Source organism: Cupressus sempervirens, chromosome 10 (assembly GCF_028749045.1).
Source record: "Cupressus sempervirens isolate cs-2001-9-10 chromosome 10, ASM2874904v1, whole genome shotgun sequence".
NCBI classification, from domain to species: Eukaryota; Viridiplantae; Streptophyta; class Pinopsida; order Cupressales; family Cupressaceae; genus Cupressus; species Cupressus sempervirens.
Window position 1 is genome coordinate 954,420,729 of NC_143127.1, and position 26,234 is coordinate 954,446,962.

Below are 26,234 nucleotides of genomic sequence, written 5' to 3' on the forward strand. Positions count from 1 at the left end.
ATGGTATTGGTGCAGCTGATCCCATTGGCTTCGGCTCTATTTGTGAGTCAACCAATACCAATGAAGATGAAGAAGAAGAAGAAGAATATTAATAGATATTAAAACATTATGATTCGTTGAACTTGAAACAATGATACTTGAACTTGGTGTTATGATTCATTTATCACTTGACATTTTAATGTTTTGAATCTTTGATGTTGAACTTGAAGTAGATGAAACTATGATTGTATGATCATGATTCATGATGCTAAGATTACAAGTTTATGGTGTTTTTGTTGTCTAAACGTTTTTATGATAGTATGTGACATTCTAATCTTAACTCATGCTTCTAAGCTTCATATGTGTGTGTGTGTGTGTGTGTGTTTTGTACTGACAAACCCACAACCCTTTTCAAAACTTTGCCGTGCCGGGGAACCAGTCCTTTGAACCTGGACCTGAACTGATCCTAGATCTTGACTAAAAACTGTGTACAACACATCATAGCTGGAGCTTACAGTGTGCAGTCACCTTAAATCCAGCAGTTATAGGATGATATTGAGAAAGAATATTGACATCGGTGTTCAAATGCTCAAAGCTTTATTTTTTTTAATCTTTTCAATCTTGGCACTGTCCTGTAAACTCGGAATTAACTGGAATAGTGTGATCCAAGCAAGAAGGCAAAGGTAATTTGCTATGAAATGTTTAGCATTCACTAAAATCCCAACAGTACGGTTAAAAAGCGTGCAAGGAATCTCATGGAGCCATGTTTACCATAAACTACAATTTAGATGTTCCTTTCTATTATTCAGGAAGCTATTTCAGTATTTGAAGCCTGCCAGTGACTTTTCTATTCAAAAAGATATTAGTTTAACAATTGAAGCTTACTATGGCATTGCTCGTTCAAATAGCCTTTACAATAATATCTGTTTGAAGTCAACCAATTGACTGTCAAGCAAGATATCAACTAACTTCTTATCTCTTCCATTTTTGCAATATGTAACTGATTGACAACTGATAAATCACAAGTCGTCCATTCCCCCAGTAATGTCCCTGATTTATGGCTGGGCCGGCCAACATCAGTATTTTGAAATTTAAATAAATACATATAAGATTTTAAATAAACGAAATTAATAAATTATAAATGATCTCTTAGCTGTGTTTTCTGGGTAGATTGTGTTACAATTTTCCAACTACTATCTACTATAAATGATCTGTTGAAAGGGGCAACGTTGGTGAATGTCATTAAATAGTTTTCCAACTGTTTAGGCTGACCTGGCTATGAAAATGTGTGGGATGGTTTCCTTGTACTTGGGCTGACTTGAGAGGCAAGTGTATTTATAATTTTATACAGGTCACCTGGTTGAAAAAAGGAATCATACACTTTATTTGTCAAGTGCATTAAACGAATCTCTGACCTTTCAGACACAAACCAGGAGGTTTCAAATTGGTGGGACATAATCCCTACCAATCACTTGGCTCAGAATAATACTAATGTCTATGATTACTTCTGTCAATAAATCTGCTAGCATCATTATTCAGTGTGGTTCCAGGTTGATTCTCTGAGTTAGACACGTTGCAGGGACCATAACAATTGCTTATAAACCAGGAAGAACACCATGCACATAGCCAAGGGTTGAGGGCCTCATCTGATGCAGCGAAGATTAATTTATCCTTCAATACTGTTTTGAATGGACTAAGCATAAATCTGAACATTAGCAGATAATTCCATTTGCAATTTGTAATTGGTATTTTGCATTGATCATGCCTATGAATCAAAAAACAAGGTGTAATTCCATTTTGAATTCTGAAATGATATCACCTTGAGGTTGCTGTTGTTAAAATAAAATTCCTCCCAGATTTGCAAGAGTCCTGTGTTGGTATATTTCAGTTTGTAAGACATAATACTGTTCAGATTCGCAAAGGTACTGAGTTTGCATATTTCAGTGGTATCAGAGCCACCATTCTGCCAGCATCTGAGAAGCTTGTTGAAGCAGCTTCATGAAAATATAAAGCTATGGATCTACTATCATTTGATAAGATGTTATGTCAAACATATGAATCAAGGCTCAGCCATTCATCAAGACGATGTCACAGGGTTTGAATTCGTGTTCAGCAACAGCAAATTTGGAGGAAATTTGACAAGGCAAAGAATTTTGAGAAAGAAAATGTCCTTAAATTCACCTTGTATAAAAATAAAAAAATTGAAAATACAAATAATATATCCACACAATTTATTAAATAATTAAACATTGGTAAATATATCTGACTTCTACAAATTAATTTTACATATCAAATACATAGTATATATTATATTTATAAATTATATTAAAGAAAATCACAATAGAGGTTAAATTCACAATTTTATATATATTGTAATAAATTAAATAATATTATAGTTCGGTATGACATTATATTAATAGATTAAAAAATTGAAACTTTAGAAACAATAATTATTATATATTTAAATCCTAAGATTCATTTTACAGAATTCTTCAGTCATGGACAGCAAAGACAAAATGAAAAACCCAGGTTTAGACTCATGCTCAAAGACCTGTGCTTCAATAATACTTTGCTATCACCGCTACTCTGTCTGAAAGGGTGCAAGATTTATGTTTGCAGGAGGTCTATCAAAGGTTTTTTTTAGTGTTAAATATAATGTGAAGGCCTTGCACATTTATTTTACAGGGACATTAAGGTGTGTCTGAAATTCATCATAACACGTACAATTGGCAAGTACTGAACCCTTCAAATGTGGAAAAAAACCCTAAAAACTGTTCCTTTTTATTTATTTTATAGAGACTTTATGTCCTAATCTCTAAACAAACAACAGGTGAATTTCAGCAAAAAATTTACAGCACTTAGCAGTTCGCCAAATTTCAAACTCCGTGACTGAAATTTTGGTGAACCCTGTGACTATGTATCAAGATATGACCTTTAACGAATACTTTTTCAAACAAACAGACAAGGAAGAAGATATGAAGAGCAGTACTACAAGGAGAATTTGGATTGGATTTGATTGGATCAGGAAAGGTACAGGTTTGAACCCACCAAGGTCCAAAAGCTTTGATGAATATTTAGAAATGTCCGTTCAAATCAAATCTGTGTTTCCTTTCAATGATTTTTGTCAGCAAAAGTGTTATGCCATTGGGATTAGTTAAGATGTTAGTTAGTTAGCACCCGAAGGGTGTTCCATTATGACATGACTGTTCGGTGGCACCCCTTTCGAATCTATAAATGTAACTCTCCCTCAAGAGAGAAGTCAATCAGTATTATCGATTCGTGATCAATCTTGTATTGCCATATGATGTACTGAAGCATGGAAACATTAATCAAGTATATGCTGGGTTCTTGAATCATTGCATTTTTGTCTTATTCATGTTACTGTGATATGCATTAATCTAATTTACCCTGTATGGTAAACATTTGGCATCGTTGCCAACTCTGAATCTAAGAAGAGTGATGCAAACAATGGCATACAAACAATAGAATAAATGGGAATACCTATCCCAAAGTTTGTGAAAACTAACGACAAGGGAGTGACCGAGCTGTTTGAAGGGGAGCATGAACTGACGACAAATCTCCACATTTTGTTCCAGGCAAGTATTGAAACTTTCGTATGGAGAGAAGTCATACGTGAACATGTTCACGAGGACACCATTTGGGACGCGCTGAACATGAATCCCTTTGCAAAACAATCGTTGCATCAATTTCCTCGAGTGTCTGCACAAACGTTCTTGGTGCAGGGGAGGCACAGGAAGGAAACGAAGAGGGAGCAGTGCAGGCAACAAACTCTCAGAAACTTTTTGGAATGTAACCGTTGAAAATCTAAGGATCACAATGAAACCCAAAGGAGGTCTAACCCATGAGCCCTAGGCCGTGGGAATGTAAATGGAGTGTGAGTGAAAAAGAGCATTGAAACTCTGTAACAATCGCATAGATGACCCATGATGATGTACGAATAATATATATAAATAAAAGTGTTCTTGTTATTTATTATGTGTTTTTAAGAATTGATATCAATTGAATAAGAATAGAAATAGAAGAGAACAAAATGATGATGATGTCCACACCGCATAGCAGGCTTTGATCCTCGCACAACAAGTCGGGCAAAAGCAAAGGCTCAATTGATGGGTACCACAATGGGGTCACAGAGGGTGACCACGATGCCACGGGAGGTGCACTCATCAAAGAGCATAGTTCGCCTAACAGTCCATGACTAAGAAGTACAGAGGAGACGCAGCAAAGGTTGAATCTAATCAAGGAAACAAGGGAAGAGTTTCTAAATTTGCATAAACCACGAATGGAGAATCCGGCCAGAGGTGAGGGAGGAACCAGCACGGCTCAAGGTGCCAAAGGAGCACGAGCATGGGGCGACCACTTTGTCCCACACACTGTACGAATGAGTACAATTTGATAATTGAACTACCCTCTCTCCAAACCTCTTTTCAGAGCCTATCACACCTCAATGTAATGCACCGGCACAATCGACAACATAGCCAGTAGTACAACCAGTGGCACAACCAATAATCATGGCTTGGAACAAATAGAAGTTGCCCAAATTAATGGGCCAAGCAAAAGAGGATCTGGTATGACACTGTCATACATGTGAAACAATTTGGACTGCCAACGAGGTTACCGACGAGGACGAGTGGGTTAAACAATTCCTTGCCACATTAAGGGAGGGAGCCATTGACTGATACTTCGATGTGGATAAAACTGGTTTGACAATATGGGCAGCAATAAAGAAAGAGTTCCAAATGGAATTCAAGTTGCTAAGGGACAATAACAATATACTTGTCGAGATCTACAACACAAAACAAGCAAAGAATGAGTATGTTAGAGCCTACAAGTGATGATTAAAGGAATTAATTGGGAAAATGGAATCTACCCTTGTCGACAAACTGAAGAAGTGATGGTTCGTCAAAGGACTAAAGACTTCCCTCCGAAAGAAGATGAAGATCATACCCCTGACATTGTACGATGATACATATAACAGTGCAATGGACCTGAAAAGCGAATGCAGGACTTCCAAGAAAATTAAGTCCTTGGACGATGAGTCCTCAGAGGAAAGTAGTGAGGAGGAATCAAGTAAGAAAGTGCATGCCTTACAAAAAGCTCTCCAAAGGATGATGAAGGACCTTAAGGCAACAAAAGGAGGATCAAGTAAAACCAAGAAGGATGAGGTGTGGTGTACAGACTGCAAGGAAGCCAAGCATGCGTAAGGTTCTTGTCCAAAGAAATCCTTTTGCAACATCTGCCAGATTACAGGACATTCCACCAAGAATGCCCCTATAACCTGAGGACCAAGAACCAGCAAGTGTTGTTCACACAGGAGCAACCTTCCACATCTAGAGCCAATGGTCAACAAAATAATTATAATATTGCATCATCCGGAGGCTACAGAAATAGCTGACAGGGAGGCAGATAAAATATCAATAACAACCGCCCTTTAATCCAGTATGATGTGAAGGGAAGGCCAATGATACAGTGCTGAAATTGCAACCAATAGGGACACTTTGCCCAAGATTGCTAGGAGCAAACTCCACAGAAACTGTGTGGGTGGTGTGGACCGAGGGACCACAAGGAGGCCAACTACCTGAAGCTTGGTTGCAACCTCACTAATGTGGAAAGGAGAGATACGGAGGAAGAAATCTTGGCAATTACACAAGCACAGAGACAGAAGGCCACAGATCCTGACCCTCGTACGGAGAAACAAAGAGTACTTGAGGTGAAGGCCGAGATTGAGAAGGAATTACAAGCCCGAAGGAACCTAAAGAATACCTCTAGTTCTTCTACTCGAGCCATTGCAGAACAAAACATCCCGAGGAAGATGATGCAATTGGAAGTTCTAATGAAATTCAAGGACCTCCTAGAAACAAGGCCTCATCTCCGTACAACCCTCCTGAACACCCCAACAACCACAATAAGTACTCTGAAACAAATCGATATTTTCGACAATTTGGCAGCAGACCCAATGATACTTACCATCAACAACAGACGAAACCTGGCAGTAGTGGAGATGGGCATCTTGTGCACTATGTTGATGAACACAATTGTTGACAATGGGTTAGTGGTAAATGTCCTACCCGAAGAGACTTGGAAGAGTTTGGGCAAGCCAACGCTCTGGCCGCCAACCTTCAACTTATTGGGGGCTAACCAACATTGCATCAAACCCCTCGGAACGTTAATGGCACAACAAGTAACGATCAGGACACAGCCCTTCACAATGGACTTCGTAGTAATCCCTCTCAAGTGGAAGGGATATGATGCCATCCTCGAGAGAGGGTGGTTGGTGACGGCTAAGGCAAATCATAGTTGGAAGAAAAATACCTTGTCATTCAAGAAGGGGCGAAGAAAGTTCGTGATGGATCTCAAAATGCAAATGGTGGGAGAGGAAATGGCATCTTCCTTAGATTCAGAACCTGACGACAGAGGAGACATAGGGAAAAGGAGTATGGAGCCCAATGATGAAGGGGTATTAGAGTTGGAGGATGATACAGATTCTATGGATGGCCTAGACCATTGACAAATGAGTGATTACAAACTATTCCCTCCGTCGTGTAATGTGCTCAAGATTGAGGAAGCTCCGAATGAGTTCCCTCCGGGATACAAATACAAGGAAGCCAAGGCACAAGTTGAGGAGAGTCTTGCCCATCAATTCTGCAAGGATTAACCAATACGATACAAAGAGGCAAGACTAAAGGAGATAGATCTTGGAGACGAGCAGAGCCCAAAAATCATCCTGATGAGGGATGACTGGAATTTGATATTAAAGAGGCAGTATTCAAAAAGTTTAACGAGTAAAAAGATGTCTTCGCCTAGACTTACAAGGATTTAAAGGGTGTACCTCCGGAGTTATGTGTACATAGAATTCCTCTGGTTCTCGAAGCCCAACCTATTCGGAAAAGGTTGACAAGATGAACAAGAATTATGCTACAAGGGTAGAAACCAAAATTGAGTGGTTGTTGGAGGTGGGTATTATTTTTCAAGTAGAGATGAGTGAATGGGTTTCACCCGTTGTGATCTCCTTATAGAAGGAAGCAAACCAAATCCACATTTGTGTTGATTTCTGATGTCTTAATGCAGTAACTATTAAAAACATGTTCCCCATTCCGTTCACTGAAAGCATCCTAGAGGAAGTAGCAGGCCATGAGATTTATTTGTTTATGGATGGGTTTTCCAGAGATAACTAGATATCCATTGCAAAGGAAGACAATTGAAAACAACCTTCGTAGTGGAGGATGGTGTATATGTATACAATAGGATGCCCTTGGACCTCCGTAATGTACCAGCGACCTTCCAAAGCATCATCTTACACATCTTCAACAAGATGTCCACGAGAAACTTTTAAGCATTCCTGGACGACTGGTCCATATTTAGCAGGGAGGACAAGCATATTGCAGCCTTAGGAGAATGCATGGAACAGTGTTGACAAGCTCGTTTGGCACTTAACCCTAAGAAGTGTCAGTTTATGGTGCCACAAGGAAAGTTGCTCGAGCACATAGTATTCAAGGCAAGACTAAAAACAAATCCCAACAAAGAGCAGGTGATAGTAGAGATGGAGGCTCCTACGGATGTGACTGGCATCAAATCTTTCCTCAGCCACATAGAATACTACCGTCGATTCATAAAAAACTTCGCGCAAATTTCATTTCCATTGGACAGGCTCACAAGGAAGGGGGAGTCGTACATTTGAAAGAAGGAACAAGGGGAGGCCTTCGAGGAACTGAAATCCAGGTTGTTGGGTGCTTCTATTCTGGCGTTCCCTAACTAGGATAAAGAATTTCATGTGCACATGGGCAAATTATGCCATCGAGGCCACCTTGGCTCAGGAAAGAGCGCATGGACTGGACCACCCAATATATTTTGCAAGTAGATTGTTGTCAAATGCTGCGAGGAATTACAGCACCACAGAACGGGAGGTCCTTGGAATGGTTTACTCTGTCCAGAAATTTAGGCAATACTTATTGGCAACGCCATTCACTTTTTATGTGGACCACCAAGCCCTCATGTACTTGGTCAACCAACCCATTATTCAAGGAAGGGTAAGCCGATGGCTTCTCGTATTTTAAGAGTTCACATTCAAGATCATCATATAGCCAAGACATAGTCATGTGATTGTCGACCTACTATCACGTACTAAGTGTGGCAAGCCACCTATTGGAGTGAATGACAACTTCCTAGACGCACATCTATTTCATATTGATGTACTCCCTGAGTGGTATACAAGTATAGAGGAGTATTTGTCTACAGCCTAGTTTCCCCGAGACATCCTCCAAGGTAACGAAGGAAGTTGATCCTTAGGAGGATTTTCCAACTAATAAACGGACCGTTATATAAAATGGGTCCAAAACAAGTGCTCAGGCGATGAGTGATGGAAGAGGAAGTACCAAGTGTGCTCAGGGAAGCCCGCGAAGGACCAATAGGGGGGCATATGGGTCTTGATATGACAGCGAGGAAGGTACTATTAGCAAACTTATGGTGGCCAACGTTGTACAATGATGCGAGAGAATGGGTTGTTGGATGTGATACTTACCAACGAGCAAAAAAAACCTCTTAAGGACTTTATGTCGCTCAACCGTTCGCATGCCCAAGAGCTATTTGAAAGATAGGGATTGGACTTTGTCGGACGTCTAAAGGCTAGTTGTGACTATCAATGTTAGTATATTATGGTGGCCATGAAATACTTGACAAAATGGGTTGAAGCACGCACATTGTCAGATAACAAAGCACTAAACACTGCAAAATTCATTTACAAACAGATTATAAAAAGGTATGGCATTCCAATTCAATTAACAAGTGATAGAGGTGGTCATTTTGTCAATCATGTCATTAAGCTCCTAACCACTAGATTCAAATTTTCCATATGCTGTTGAGTCCATATTATCCTCAAGCGAACAGCTAGGCGGAGGCAACTAATAAAATTTTGGTGGGAGTTATCTATAAGTCAAGTGAAGTAGAAGGTGAAGACTAGGAGGAGAAATTACCCTCGATGTTGTGGGCCTAACGTACCTCCTACAAGGTGACCACGAGGCAGATGTCTTTCCAACTCATGTACGAACAAGAAGCAGTAGTACCTGCAAAACTCATGGTTCCTAACCTTAAGATAGCCATTGATGACAAACTCAACAACATGGAGAGTCTAAGGGAGAGACTTTGTGCCTTGAACAAGTTAGACGAGAAAAGGGCAATGGCACAGTGGGCGACGAACGTGGCACAACAGCAATGAAAGTGTTGGCATGATAAGCATCTTCGACGCATGAGGTTCCAACCCAGCCAACAAGTTTTGAAGTCTAATGGACGGAATGAAATCAAAATGGGCAAATTCAAAGTGAAGTAGCTCAAACCGTACAAAATTCGAGAAGTTGGAGCCAATGGATCCATCAAGCTCTGGACACTTGACAGCCCAGAAGCCCCTGGTGCTGTAAATGGCTCAAAACTAAATGTCTACCATGAGCGACGCAAGGACCTTTGGAGGCTGAATAATTAAGACTTAGGTAGGACCTACATTTAAAAAAATCGAAAAAATAATAATAATTTAAAGTTTTTCAAAGCACAAGTGAATAAACTAGGGTCACACTGCCACATATAAGTCTATTCTGAAGCAATGACAGAGTACCTGAAGCAATGACATAAGCACTTGAAGCTTCGGATAGCATCTAAACCAACGCAGAAGTACCCGAGGCACATATGTACAAGAAATATAACTATACGAACACGTGACTAAGATCACAGGACTTTTAACCCCAACCGTATGACACTTAATAGGGAAATCCATATATACATCACCACTACTGTACGGTCGTACGCCTTTGAGGAGAGATTGGAAGAGCAATTCGTAACTTCACCATATAGTAGTAGGCAGGTGAGGAGAAACAATAACACCATGCAACCGAAGGGAAAACTAATAAAAAGTTGTTACAAATAAAATATGACCGTGGCAAATGAAGTCATATAAGACCATTGTACGGCCCAAAGGGAACGTGAGGGCTCATGTGGTGGCCATACATACCGTACGACACAATGACAGGGCACAGTTGGAAGTTTAATTATAAACAAAACAAGGCCATACAAACATAGATAGAGGGATCTTGTGCACCGTAGAATCAAATACCAGCAATAAAATTGTACAACACATTGAAGCAACACTAACTCTCACACAATGCATGAACGGTATTATTGGGGAATTACCACAAACCCCACAATAGATTAGTATATAGACACCGTATGATTCACCTCGCATTATTGAGAAAGGTGTATTAAGTCATGTACAATCAAGGAGGCTCAATTAGCATACAACAATTTTGGGGCATGCATAGCAAGGGAAGCAATGCAACACAACCCATTACCATACGACATCCATCAAATAGACAACACCTATTCACAAACAAACCCATTCACCATAGGAAGAAAGAAGAAAGTGAGTCGATTGGGAATAGGTTGTAGGGAAGGAGACGGTTGATACATCCTTGGTACTCACGAGTCCAAGATTGGAAGTATCATACCATATAGACAAAGCATGGTGTTGTGATATAGAAGGGGCAATACACTATAGAAGATTAAAGCATTAAGGAGGGTTGATGCAGGGCTCCAGGGACATCCATAAGGCAATCGGAAGACAAAACTGAAACATGTACGAATCGTACAAACAAGGAGGACAATTCGTACATACAAGAAGCACAAGTATGTAGCCACAAACCTATCCACCATCTTTTCTCTTCTATGCAAATGACAAATCAAGAAACCATTATGGATAAATGGCCTTGGAGAGCAACACTGCAAACACAAGCCAATGGGTCAAATTCGAGCAACACCATGTCAAAGAATACGCAAGTCCTACCCTCAGGAGTAAAAGTTGCAAGTAAGGTAGACAAAGGGCAAAAGACGACACAACCAAAAGCACCCACGATTGCAACAACCTATTTCACACCTCAGAATGTACAGTTTGAAGGATTGAATGGGTTGGAGTGTCGCAAGTGGTGGCAAGAAACTCCAGACGATGATCTAGTGAAGGCCAGCATAAGGAAAGTGTGGGTAGAATAGGCAATTAAAATGCCAATCTTTTGCATTAAGGATTTCGAGGGTTTCTTGCGAATAATGATCGATACCTATGACAAGCACTAAAAAACAAGTACCTTTCCATATTTTAACCATGATACAGAGATCTCCTTTAAAGCGCAAGATTTCATGAGTTTTTGGCATACCCAATTAGGTGGAAGGAGGCAGGAAAATTGATCTAAAGGCGAAGAAACTAGCACAGGAGGCAAAGGAGCAAATGGTAACCCTAGTATGCAAAGACCTCTCTGACACAGAGAAACAAGGCATGACACAGACTTCCACAGGAAAAGGACTAAAAAGATCAGATATTAGGGAAGGACAATGGAGTTGCATTATAGACCTGGTAAAGAGCAGACTTACAGGATCAAGTCATGCTTCAGACATTTCATTCCCGCAAGTGGCATTGATGAACAGAATTATGATGGGAGGGGTTGCAGCATAAAACATTCTATATGCCACACTATGCTATTGGTCTGTTTTTGGAAGCCACAGCACAGTTGATTCGAGCTGATTGTGTAATGTCCCCTTATCTGCGCTAGGCCTTCGGGCACCTTGTTGGTCTATCTTTCCATCTGGATAGGCTAACGGCATTAATCTAGAGGATGTTAGTTAGTCACAAGAATTTATTTGGTTTCATTCGATGAAATATTAAAGTTAAGGAGCTTTTCTATAGTTGAGACACTTTATTTTATAAAGTGGATTTATAGAGCTACTTTATGACATAAAGTCATTTTATAATAAAAGTAACTTAAAGTGACTAAAAGACGAAAATGAGTCTTATCCCACATTGCCTAGTTGTTTGTGCTCACCCTCATATTGAGGTTATAAAAGCAATGGACTTTCTTGGGATTGTCACCATGGAATATATCAACATATTGAAAGAGGAATTTGGTTGCTTAAATGTGACTGGTTTTCTTAAGGACGAAAACCCTTAAGAAGAATTGGGAGACTAGACATAGCCCTAGTATCTCTTCTAAGATTGCCCAGGTCCAGGTACGAATTTGCAAAATAACACATTGATTCAGTCGAGCCTACTTTCAGAAGTAAACTGGTCAACAATGGAATTACTTGTCATTTTTGTACACTAGTTGGACAAGCCGTAGGGTCAGTCTCCATTTCGGTTGTGAATGTGGGAAGTGTGCGACATCAGTCACAACAGATGGTAACTTCATAATAGATCACAGAGACTAATCCAAGGGGGGATCGGATCACCATCGGCAAGGGTTAATAGTGGTGTTACAGACAACACCCATGCATAGTATAGCAAAGGTTGTGGAAGTAGTTAACATCAACACCAGTCGGAAGCCTTACGACCATCACCAGTAGCAATCGCAGAGGCATTGGAAGTCTCAAGCACAGGTTGCTAAAGTCATATCTGGGAAGGGCAGGCCCTGCGAATACTATAGTTACCTAACCGCTGTAAGCAAACGAGAATCCATTGATACGGATCCTACCCAAGCTAGGGTTGCGTGAGCAATCAGCTCCTTCACGGCAATACCAAGTTCCATTGTTTATTTTACATTGCACTTTGTTCGTGTAAAACCTTAAGAGTGGTGTTCAGACTTCAATTTGAATATATGGTTGAATGTGTTTGGAGTATCTAGTGAGTTTTGAATTCTTTTCCTGAGTATTTACATTGCTACATGTTGCAATTGCCATATCGTGAAAGAGTTAAAATGTTGGGTTAGAACTATTGTCACCATTTCCCACATTATAACGTATTTTGATTTAATGTATGTTGCTACATCTCGGGTCTGGATTACTACGGATAGGCTTGAGATTAAGTCAAGACCTTTAGCTCCAGGGGAATCTCCTATTATGCAATGGCGTCATATTTGACTTGTTCATATTGGAGTACCAATCAATGGCAACTCCTTGTAGGGTCATTGGGCACTGTTGGATCCACTCATCTTTATCGGTAAATTTGTTTGTCATTCAGAGAGTTTTGCAAGTTTGGCAATGTCTCACAAGATCCTCCTTCCCATCACCAGCGAACTTCAGAAGTTTCTATTTTTGAGACATGATCATGTTTCCTTCAACTATTTGTTGTGAACCGGTTTGATTGGAGCCTAATATACTGCCTACCCCTAGTTTACATTTTGTTATTATTGTCGAACTCTTTTAGGCCAGTTTTATACTTGATGATTAGTAGCATTATTTTTTAAGAATAGCAGATATTGTTTCATATTCAGTTGATTTTATGATGAAACTACTTCGTACTCTATACTTCATGTATGCATGATGATGATTATTACAATGATTTCAGTTATTGATGATGATTAGTTAGAGGGATTAACATATGTGTTTTCTTATGGATACTTACCCCACACTGCATGTGTATGGTGTGCGTGTATATTTTCTTTATGTATGGTGTTTCTGATGTGGTTAAGGGAGTCGTAGTCACCTGCTAGTCGAGATCTACACGATGCACCACTTCTTGTCATTGCCTGTTTAGCTTAGTATATATGTGATAGTATATGCGTAGATTTTATGCAGATTGTAGGTACCGGGTATTGACTTCCCTGAATTGCCAGGATGAGCATACCCTATCACATTATCTCAATGGTAGGAGAGGGGAGATAAATTCTTAAGTCCAAATCTTAACCTTTAAACCCATTTGTCATCGAAAATTAGAACAAGTATCTGAGTTGATTACCTTCCGAATGCGTCGTATGACGTAAATCCGTGATTATAACCCTTTATTTTGCTCTTGTATGTGGTTTTCTATTATGGGTTTTCGCATTTCGTCCTATAGGTCTTTGGTATTTTTCTATTAATTAAGTCTAATTAAAAGATTAAATTAATGATTTAATTTAATGAAAAATTATTATGATATTTTTTAATATTTAATTATATTTAATTAATTGAGAAATTTATTAAATAAAAAGAATTAAATTTAAAGATAAAATTATAAGTTAAATTTTAGAGCATAATAATATTTATTTAATTTAATAATAATATATTTAGGAGATCGTATTTAAATAAATGCTAAATATTATTATTATTTTATTTAATAAATATTTTATCAATTAATGCTTCGAAAATAAATTAAAGAATGGAAAAGATATTAATTTATTAAAGAGTTTTAAAATTGCATAAAGTATGCATGAGTTTAAGATATAATAAATTAATTTAAAAAGAGAAGTCAAGCAAATTTAAATAAAGATATTTTATATTGCAATAAACATGCACGAAAACATAAAAGAAAGATAATAAAGAGTTAAAGAGTTGTAAGCAAGGAGTCCTCTCGGGTGATCACACAATTAATGCACCGAATTGAGGAGAGAACTCCTTATCAACGATTGAGGGTTCATTTTCGAGGAACTGCAAATTTTGGAGAAGGAATTTTCAAAGAGAAGGTTTTGAGAGAAGAAATTTCTCTCACAAATCTTTTGGGTGTTTGTGATTTTAGCATCAGAACCAGGTAGATTCTTGCGTTTTGATTCACCCAATTAATTACATTATTTATTATTCTTGTCTTCTTCGTGATTGCTGAAATTTGTTTCCCAAATTTCATTGTATGAATTTGTTACAAGATTCAAGAAGAGTTGGCAGATTAACGAATTTCCGAATGATTGATTGATTAACAGAGGAACAAATGTGTTCCTTATAAAGAATTACAAGGACGTTGTTTCTTTTTAGAAACAACGTAGACTGAAGACGGAATTAGAAACAAAACTAGAGACAGGATAGGAAACATTCCTATCTGGACTGAACACAAAAGAGACAGGATAGGAAACATTCCTATCTAGACTAAAAGACGGACTACAGACAAGTAGTTGACTATTATAGAAAGTATAAGATATTATCTTAATACCCTCCCTTAATGGTCAACATACGGATGTCGGAACATTCTGTGATAACTGAGACCCTCCCTGGATCTACAAAATGCTGAAACCAAGAAGCTTTGCCAAAAGAGTGCTATGACTCAAAATAAGTTGGAAAAACAGTAAAACCCAGAATCTCACACAACCTTGCGTATTACAGACAACTTGAAATGATTTTTGAAGAGAAAATCAAAAAACCCAAAAAAACAGAAACAAATTCAAAAGGCGAAAAATGCAGCTTCGCCTTGATCAGGAAGCTCGACAACTTGTGTTGTTGGGCTGGGAAGCATTTTGCTTGGGCAACCAAATGTTTCCGGCACTCGAACTTCATATGCCCGAACTTGTGACAGTAATTACATTGCACATTTTGCTTCGTAGAGCCATCCAGGGATTGAGCAGAAGGTTGATGTTGGGAAGGCTGAGAAGACTGATGGTTGCTGATGTTTGGTTGAAAGGATTTTGCAGCAAATGCCTGCTCTGAGGAGGCTGGAGAAGCATTGCTGCCAAACTGTTGTTTCCAACGATCCTGCTGCAGAAGTTTGGTGCATAATTCTAGAAACTTCAGATCAACATTAGTTGACGTAATGTTGAGTGTTTCTATGAAGTGCTCATAGGACGATGGTAGACTTTTCAGAGTGATGACTACCATATCCTTTCTCCATTTTTCGACCAATAGCTTCGAGCTAATCGCGGATGTCCTTAATCTTTGTCAGATGCTCTTGTAAGGACATACATTCATCCATCATAATGGAGAACAACTGATTCTTTAGAAAGAATGCCCGACTTTTGTCAAATGTTTCATGCAGCTCCTTCAAATATTTCCAGATTTTTGCAGCTGACTTGCCGGAAGGAATTTGCGGTAGCTGATCATCGATAACAAAGAGCTTAATAAGCATAACAGCCTCTCAATTGCGATCATCAAACTTGTTCTATTCTACTTGGTTGGAGATCGGACAAGTCTTTGTGCCCAGAACAAGCTCATCCAAACGACGATATTCGAAGATTGTCAACATGCGTTGCTTCCAGTGATTATAATTGTGGCCATTGAATCGTAGACTGCCCTCCAACATCAGATTAGTCAAAGATGCCATTTGCACGAAGTTCGAGGCAATGCTGAGGCTGACCCAAAAAGAAAAAGACAAGTGCCCAGAAGAGTAGACAAAAAACCTAGAAGGAATCTGCAATCGCAATGTAAATTTGTCGGCTCGAAAATTGAGGCACGAAAAATGAGGTACCCAAAAAATTCTAACGAAGACCCAAATGAGGTCTCGAAAAACCCACCAAGAATTTGCAAACAAAAAAAAATTTCCGACCCCAAAAATTAGGGTTTCGAAAAAAAACAGCCCGGGCTGAAAAAAGCTTGAAAAAACTTCAAATTTCTTGATAAAAATGGCGGATTTTTTTTAAGGAGAGCGCAAATGATGAAGAATGCAGACAAAACAAACTAATCCTTGACCCTACAATCCGATTTTGCTGTCAAATGAGCTTGAAAATATATGGACGCGAGTTGCTTCAAACGCATGTGATTTGGATGCGATTTGCAGAAAAAAATTGCAAGCTTTCCCAAGGATACAAGCACGGATTTTACAGACCAGGAGGCTGTGAGCAAAGACGACTGTCGTGGTGTGCAAAACTCAAAAAAAAAAACTTTAGCTATTGCGGACACGACTTACAAACCAAACAAAAACTCTAGACCGCAAACAAAATAATATCAGACGTGATTTGCTAAGCACGACTTTACCAATCGTGAGCAAATAAAAACGGCTTTCGTTTTGCATGGACACGATTTTCAGATTCATAAACCCTAGCTGAAACTTAGATGGGCACAAATAAATTTCTCAAAAAAGTAGAAATCTTGAACATGCTATAGAGAAATCCCTAGAAATAATTTCAAAAAATTTAGCAGATAATTTCAAAAGAAGCTATAAATTTTTCGAAAAATTCCTTATCATGGCTCTGATACCATGTTACAAGATTCAAGAAGAGTTGGCAAATTAACGGATTTCCGGATGATTGATTGATTAACAGAGGAACAAATGTGTTCCTTATAAAGAATTACAAGGACATTGTTTCTAAAAGAAACGACGTAGACTGAAGACGGAATTAGAAACAAAACTAGAGACAAGATAGGAAACATTCCTATCTGGACTGAAGACAAAAGAGACAGGATAGGAAACATTCCTACCTAGACTAAAAGACGGACTACAGACAAGTAGTTGACTATTATAGAAAGTATAAGATATTATCTTAATAGAATCTTTCAATCTTCGTTTTGAATCTTCTGTTCTTTCATATCGAGTTTCTTATGTATACGTAAAGATTAAAATATCATAGAATCCTCATTCAACAGGTTTAAAAATTAGAATTTAAACCGGAAAGGGTTCTGAATTGAAAAGGAAATTTTAGATCAAAAATTTGACTAGTTGGTCGTATTTGCCCTATCAGTGAATTGTTAGAACTATTATAAAATATATATATATATATATATATATATATATATAAATTAAAATGGAGGGTTTTTGTTTTTTAAAATTTATGTAAAAAAATTTATAAAACACAATAAAATTAAAAATATATATATATAATTTATTGGGAAGGGGGTGGTAAATCCCCACCCCCCCTACCCGCCTACCATTAAAAAGGCAGCAACAAGCTGGACTACAGGCCGCAACAGTAGTCAGACCTGCCGCCGTAGGTCAAAGGCTAGCAGGCCTTTTAAATATAAACGCATGCGATTTGTTTTAAAATTAATATTTTTAAAAGTTATTTTATTAAAATTAATAATATTGCATTTTAAATTATTAATAATTATTAATTTTATTAATTTTATTAATTTATCGATAAATGACAAAAGCCTAGATTCATTATTGTTATTTGTTGTAATTATTTATTTTGTGTTAAGCAAATTCAAACCCAAGACCTCCCATATGAGAAGCTCACAAGTTACCGTTGTGTTGTAGGCTCTTGCCTATTAATTTTATTAATTTTATTAATATCTATAAATTTAATAAACAATTAATAAATGATTATATATTTTTTTTAGTTATTAATTAATTTAATTAAATATAATTTAATTAAGTTTAATTGATAATAGAGGTTATTTAATAGGGTTGTAAATTTATTTAATTATTATTAATAATTTTGATTTTAATGAAATTGTAAATTATTTTATTTAAAATCAATGAGTATTATTTTAATATTTTAAATAGATAATTACCCTTAAATCATTTGGAACAATGGACTTAAAATCGAATTAAAGTAATTGTGCATTTTAATTAATATAAGAATGGGGTAAATTGTAAGGGTTAAATTGTAAATCGTAGGTACTTGCAAACTTACATTAAAACAAATATTTAAACCTTACTGTTGACTCAACTATGTGCTTTCAAAATCAAACCAAACTATGAAACTACTATGTTATATGTAAGTTGTCTATGTTTTGGGTTTGGGTTGACTAGAGTGTTGACCAGTTCTAGGACATCTACCAGAGGCTTGGGAGTTTTGTGATTGTGGTATTATGTTGATTTGATCTTGATCTTTTAAAATCAACCATGGTAATGTGTTGGTATGCTCTAGGATGAGTTTAATTATATTGTCAGTTATTGCTTTTAGTGTCCTTGAGGGATAGCGAAATGAATGTTATGACATATTTGACTTAACCTTTTTGAGTCTTCGATCAGTATTTTTGGGATGCTTTCCAGTTGCTTGTAAAGAATTGTTGGGTTATTGTGATTTATCTTTTGATGTCTTCCAGTCACTTGTATAGGATTGAGGGAAATACTATGATTATTTGATTTGTGTTTTTATGAGCTTAGGGTAGGTTATCTATATGTAATGTCGAGAAGTGGCTTGCAATGGAGGTCAGGGCCCTAAGTGGCTGCCAAGGTAACCCATTGCAAGTTGTTTAATAAGTGAAAACACTACACTAAATGAGAGTAAAATGAACCTAATAAGGGTCTTTGTATGTTCTCGCCCATGCCTCGAGTGCTAGTACAGACTAGGATGGGAGTAGAGAGAACGCTTGGTTGCAACCATGCATCGTTAGTATGCCTTGTCAGTACCGGAGGATACTAGTGTTGAATAGTCACTAGGGGGCCGGGGTCAAGTTAGACTACCAGGGTAACTCTAGAGTTGATTCGTGCGACGACACTTGCCTGCTTGCATAGTAGGTTTTCTACGTGTCTGTGTTTGCCTCTAAGTCTAGATGTTGATTTATCTTTGAACCTTTGAGTCAAATTACTTTTAGTGTTTCCTGGACTTAGATATTACTTTTGATTTTTGGATTGATATCTCGTTTAGACTTGAGACTATCTCCTTAGCGCGATGGGAGTGGGCCTTTTTGGGTTACCACACGGTCAGGTGGTAGTGCTTTTTGCTCTTACCATTGAGATCCATCCGTTGATGCTGTGGCTAGAGTTCTTTGTCTACTTTTTCTTTCATTCTATCTTTGTGTATTATGATGGATGGTTATATCATTATGATGTATGGCTATATGTTTATGATGGATGATTTCACTTGTTGTATTGTATTTGTTTCATGGATCCGAAAGGGATGATGTAACCTATTTTTAAATGTATATTCTTTCAGCCTTTCATACACTGTGACATGTACAGTGGATGATTGAGCATTCCGAATTTTATTGCCAAGTGGCATTCGGAACAAATGTATATTAGTTAAATGGACTTGGACTTGTAAATTATTCTTTCATGTGGATGTGGTATTTATTAGACTTAGTATTATTTAAATTTAAATGAGACTCAACGTCTTGGGATCCTTAAGGAATGTGATATGTTATGTTTGCTTCTGTATGATTGTATGAAATTGCTTCCGCTACTTTATGTTTGATGTGTATGTTGTTCTTTAAAAAAAAAATGTTTGGCAAACTTAGTAAAACTTTAGGTTAATTCTTTTGGATCCCTTGGCAGGGCATTACACCTAACAGATTGTTTTGACTACTATTGCCTCCCGTTGGTTGTGTTCCCAAATCAGTTGGGTTGAATCTCAATGAGTTGCTTTGACCACCGTGCGGTGTCCTCCTAACACTCCTTGCCTCGATGTCCTCGACTTCCCACACTTCTTCTCCCCTTTCCCTTTGGGTTTCCCTTACCTCACTCCTGCCACAGATTTCCTATGTTTGTGGTGTGCGAGATAGGTTTATAAATTGTTATCGAGATTCCCCAATCAAATTTAGCCTTTGTCCTATCTCCTCAAGTAATTCTTCACTACTTCTTACACGATGTATTAGAGAACAATAACATTCCCCTTCGATTGTTGCACCTCCTATAACACCCTTGTGGTCACCTTTCGTGACACCTCTGTGGTCTTCTTCGAGAAACCCTTCAGCTAGTTATCCCTTGGCGAGTTGCCTCAACCTCCATCAGCATTCTACTTGTTGTACGAGGATTAGAGCTTCGTGTGTGGCTTCCAAGGCATCTAATTTTTCCTTTTTATTCCGATCTTTAGTCTATAAATTGGGCATCAATTCTCTAACAAAAGGTCATGTTTAAAAAGAAAACTTTTTATTAATTCATGTTTCTATACAATGTAGGTCAACGTGAACTTGTCATTACACATTTACAATGTCTTGTTTATTCTCCCTTCTAAAGGGTTTATAGTGCATGGGTTGCTCCTTCGTTGGGTTCCATCATGTTCTTTTTCCCGACAGTTCTTTTCCACAAAATTTCGCAAGATCTGTTGTTGGCATTGTTCTACTCAATTTCCTCTCTTCAGGTTGTCTGAGTGAGGGATGCTTGCACTAACAAACAAGGTAGGTGATGCACCATGTTCGCAGCGGAGCTTATGTTCAATGCATCCCACACAATATCTTTCGCAACTTCCTACCGTGCAGCCTCCCTTCGTACAAAAGTCTCATCGGACGCCCGAAACAAAATGTGGAAGTTTGTGGTTAGGGCATGTTCCCCTTTGAAGAGCTTTGTAACTCCTTTGTCGTTGGTGATGATATTCTTATCAACAGGAAATCCAATTTATTCATCATATTCCATTACCTTCGTCACTTCCCAAATTTGGTCGACAATGGCGCCAAATGTTTACCGTCACAGGTAAACTACTTTCGATACATGCTACAAAAGTAACAAAAAAGCATACCACAACACAATGTTTCAGGAAACCTGATTGCTCATTCCATTAATATCTTCTTCAAGTACATAATATGACAATGTATCCAAATGTAACACTTGACAAGAGATATCATATCAAGATATCTTTTCCCGTTCATGACAAGCATACATATAATGTCTGAAGGGTTGCTTGCGACTCAACTGTCACGACATAACGCCTTCGGAAACCAAAACTTCCTATCACACAATTAGTTATTCCTGAAACATAATTTACCCAACAACAGAGATTGATTTCTCCTTTGTTGTTGTCTGAACACAGCAAAGTGGACTCATTGGGTATTAGACTTGGATCAGCACTCACAATTCCAGAAAGTGACCTACAGGAAGGTGCAACACAGAAAGGAGTCAACAGTCATGTGCCATATTACTTCATCAATAACATACCCAGTATGACTCATAGATTTCTCCTTTTCTGTTGTCTGAACACGGCAAAGTGGACTCATATTGGATATTAGGCTTGGATCAGCACTCAGAGAGTGGCCTACAAGAAGGTGTGACACAAAAAGGGCATGTGCCATATTCCTTCATCGATAACATACCCGGTATGAATCATGAAATCCTAAGGAACATCAATGACAGATTCTTTAAATTTTGAATGGTCTATTCGTAAATCTGAATACAGTGTTGGATAGTTCCATTTGCAATCTGTAATTGGTATTTTGTATTGAGATATTAACTCATGCCTATGAATAATAAAACGACGTGTAATTCCGTTTTTAGCTCTGAAATGAAACAACCTTGAGGTTGCTGTTGTTAAAATGTAACTCATTCTGCCCAGATTTGCAAGAGTCCTATGCTAGTATATATCAGTTTGTGACATAATACTGCTCAGATTTGAGACAGTGCTGAGTTGCCATATTTTACCCCTTTCACAAGTACTTGTTAATTGCCTACTTAAAGCAGAAAACATCATTACACTTAAGACTACAAATAACAAGGAGTAAATCGTATCATACTCATAAACCTTGGTATTGGAACTGTGTTAGTTGTACTACTGCAAACAGGAGGATGAAGTTAAAGAACCACACATTTCAAAGAAGAGTAAGGCTAGGGATGCAGCAGACGTATTGGCACACAGAAAGCAGGAGTTTGAAGGTGGAATTAAAGATCTGATGGCAATGCAATGGTTTTATTCCATGCTGATAAAGAGGAACAAGTGTAAAGCAGGCAATATGCCAGATAATGGTTTTGAAAGAACTTTGTTATGTCTAAAGGAGCATCATTCTCACAAAAGACTCTAACCACTCTAGATGCCCCCAGAAGCCCTCTTAAGGCCTTACAAAAGCTTTTCAGTGGTCTTTGCAAAGAATTGCAATTAATCAAATCTTTAATTCAATGAGTTTTTGTTAAACAATGCAATGTGCATTTAAAAACATCAGTACTAAGGAGGGCTTATACCATTATGATGGTCAACTAAGTAGTAACAGATCCTTGCATGAGAAGCTAACGGGGATCAGTTACAATTCTTGCCTGTAGGCGTGTATCTGGCTTACCAAGTTAGATAATATCCTAGTTATTGTAGACAACCAGCTAATTGGGATCGGTTACAATTCTTGCCTGTAGGCTTGTATCTGGCTTGCCAAGTTAGATAATAGCAAATGACAATATCCTAATTATTGTAAACAATGACCTGAAGGTGATAACAACAAAGGAGTTAAAACTTTCATGAATAGCTTTTTGTTGTTTATTTGCTATTTTGCCTCTCAGTGCACCATACACCATTTGGCATAGTAGATAGCTGCTTCTGTTTTGTTGAATGAGACTTAGGTTCATACTTCACTATTGATGGAGGCTCTGGATGACTAATATGAAAGCATCTTCACAAAAGAACATGGTAGACATAAATGCAAAAATATAGAGAGAGTGATGCAACCATAAAAAACACTTGTAACAGCAATCAACGTGCTGAATGTATCAATGAAAATAAGAAAGTAAAATCTGCAAAACTCAATGTAAACATTTTGAATGGAATTCCAACACCACTTTCACATATTCAGTATTTACACGACTTGCAAAAGAATGTTCATATTCAGTATTTACATATAAATATATTGTTGATTTTTTTAAGTATAAACATATATACATACTTATAGAGGTGTATGCTAACTTGGATGAGAAAAAATTTCAAAACCAAATACACAAAATAGATAATGCACAAACCTTTTCTGTAACCTCCCCAAGTGTTTTTCCCAGAGCATTACTGTCTGCTCTCTTTCGCTTTCTGTGCTTTGAATTCTAAAATGTCGAATGAAGTCACGTCATATCAAAAGTAAAGCAAAACATGAAAAAGAAGTGCATCATGCATTGGCCTTCTTTAAACCACTGACATGTTTCAACATATTTTGGCCTACTTTTAACAATTGAAACCTTTCTGTCAACTAATATCATACCTGCTCTTTTTCTTCGGATAAAACATTTTGTGTCATACGAGGAGCCTCAAGGAATTCAAGCAGTTTTGCTACCAACTCATCCTAGCAAAAAAAATTCATTAATTAATTAAAAGAATGCAAAGTGTAAAATCAATTACTTCAGTGGACTATTAATTTTAAAAATAAGTAATTAAATAAAAGTCCTAATATTTATCCTGCATTATTTTCATTACCTTCTTAGCTGTACTTTTAGAAAGTTGCAGATCTAGAAAATCGCAGAGATTCGCCAAGTTTTCTTTATGAAGTTTTTCAAGTTTTTCCTTCACTTTCTCATTATTCTGGGACTCCATAACATGAGCAACAAAGTAGCAATACCATCCATCAATCATAAAGTTTGTGACATGAACCAAAGCTAACTGGAAGCATGAAACTACTCAAAAAACAAAGACATCAATACCAGCAGCTTAAATGGTAACCTGAACTAGAGGGCTGCAATAAAAGACTGTATAGTTAAATCAAGCATAATCATTATCATCCCCTTATACAAAAACAACTCTCCTTACACAAAGGATTCTTGGAAAATGGACTCTTCAACCAAGCATTAAGATGAGGTTTAGATTAATTAATTCTACCAATTCAAAGCTATTAAAAATCAGATTGTCAACAGTCAAAAATATTTTGCAAAAATTACCTTGTTTCCACCATGTTCAAAGCCAGAGAACTGCAAAATATTATTTCTGATATGAGCAGCCTGTATCAGAGAAAAAATTATCGTTGTCATGAGGAAAAGTATATGTAATTATTAAATCCCAAAAATAAACAAGAGGCTTAGAACACAAGATTAGCAACCTCCAAAGCAAAATAAGGACAGTAGCTCAAAAACACCATAAATAATAGCTAGTAATTCGAACACTGGTAAATACTGCACTATTTAGATGTGAAGAAATACGGAAATAAGTAATTAAAATTTTACTCCCATCTATTTCAAGGAGTTGTTAAAAGATGTTTTGCAAAAAGCCTGAGAAAAGATGACTTCAACTAACCTTAACTCGCTTTCCATAAATAACACTATGAAGTAATTTCAAGATTTGATCAGTTCTGCTCTTCTTTGATAGCTTATATGCCACTGCATAATACAGAATGTTTAAAAACAAGAACACCTGAGTTTCATACACTTCTATTGATAATCTTCTATAAATTATGTCAAAGGAGCAAAGAATTCAACACAATAAATTATGACAAAGCAGCAAAGAAAAACACAAAAACTAATCACATAAGAAAATGGAATTTTATTACAATATTGTTACCTCAATTAGGATAAGAAGTAGACTACGTAGCCTTAATATCATCGATTAGACCCATGCTTTGTAAATGTTATTAAAGCTATGGTCTGATTCCTTCAGGCCGACATATATAACATAAAGGTTGTGGTTATATAATTATATTGAATAATATAATTATTATATTATATATTGTTAAATTATTTTGATAATAATTATGTTATATAATATTATCATGTTCAAGGAAAAGTGGTGACCCTTGGTGAAGGGCCACCACCAATTAGTACAAAGGAGGAATAAATCTTCCTGACTTATAACTAATCTATATACAACCTGTAAACAATTGGAAAAATGGCATGCTTTACTAAATGAACAGTCCCCTGCTTCTTCTTTAGTTGACTAAACTTGTTATTGCTTTTCATGTGATAAAATTTTGATCATATAAATTAAACAATTGAAACTTTGCCAGCATTATTATTATTTTGGGCTCAGATGTGCTAACCACTCAAATTTGCTTTTAATTCCACTATATATCCCCAAATATCGTGTTGTAATGGCAGAATTATATATTGAATTTTTTTTTAAATAAGCACATTCAATCTGTCCAGTGTTTATCCTTGGTAAAAAAAACCCCGGTTTTCCAAATAGCTCATACTTTATAAATATTAATATCTTTTAGTTATGTTTACTTATTTGATTAAAAGCATGTGTGTAGTTGGTACTCCTTGGATTTTCTTCAACTTCTAATTCCTCCTTCAAAGTGACTCTGCATATATTTTGTTAAAATCAATCTCCATTTATCTTAATCAAAATCAATAAGATATGCTTGCAAAGCTGAGAAATTTTTCAGTTTTTCCTGCATTGGATGGATATAACTGCCTAATAAGCCAGAGCAGTGCCTGTGACCAAATTCATCTAATACATTTATAAATGCAGAAAAACCTCCAGCGCCATTTAAAAACTTCACATTTATTAGACTTTAACAAATTACTGGTTCCGTGAATCTTTATAATTCCACATTCTACCAAGCCAAAAAGTATCAACTGAATAATATCAGTGGTACATCTTCCATAGAAACCAGTTTGCTTGTCATCCCTTTTGAATTTTCAAGGCAAAATCTTATGAAAGTTGAATTTCTTGGACAAAGGTGCAGAGCACCCAATGTAGTTTTGGTATCTCATAGCGTCAATGAGTTGTAATGAAGTCAATTGGTCCAATTTGTAAGGCTAAGAGCCCAAAGGGTACTTTATAAACCTTGGATCTCATTAGACCAATAGGACCATGATAGGAAGTTGGGATAGGGTGTCATAGGTAGTTTTATCTAATAATGACATTAGAAAAAGTCCCTCTAATGATGACCTTAGAAAAGGTCTCCCAACATGTTTGAGTCAATAAATGGATGTTAGGATCAAAATTGCAAAAGTTGTCAAGACTTGCAAAAATGCAAAAATTGTTGTCAAGCAACTTTTTTTAAAAGTTGCTCAATATGTTGCAACTTCTTCCCAAATGGTCATAACCTTTCAAAAGTTGGTTGTGATCATTGGGAAGAGACTACATATGCATGTTGGACCCACCCATGGGGTC

The 26,234-nt window shown here is 37.1% G+C and overlaps 1 pseudogene across 1 annotated transcript in view; it reads right to left on the reverse strand.

Moving 5' to 3' along the window:
• Nucleotides 1-26,234, reverse strand: part of LOC149537138 (uncharacterized) — a 50,815-nt pseudogene that overhangs the window by 19,750 nt on the left and 4,831 nt on the right. Inside the window, exons 3-7 of the transcript XR_016358007.1 lie at nt 24,414-24,496; nt 24,062-24,121; nt 23,604-23,708; nt 23,392-23,472; nt 23,162-23,236 (exon numbers count right to left, since the gene is read on the reverse strand). The product of XR_016358007.1 is annotated as an uncharacterized LOC149537138 (transcript). The remainder of the gene's footprint in view (nt 1-23,161; nt 23,237-23,391; nt 23,473-23,603; nt 23,709-24,061; nt 24,122-24,413; nt 24,497-26,234) is intronic.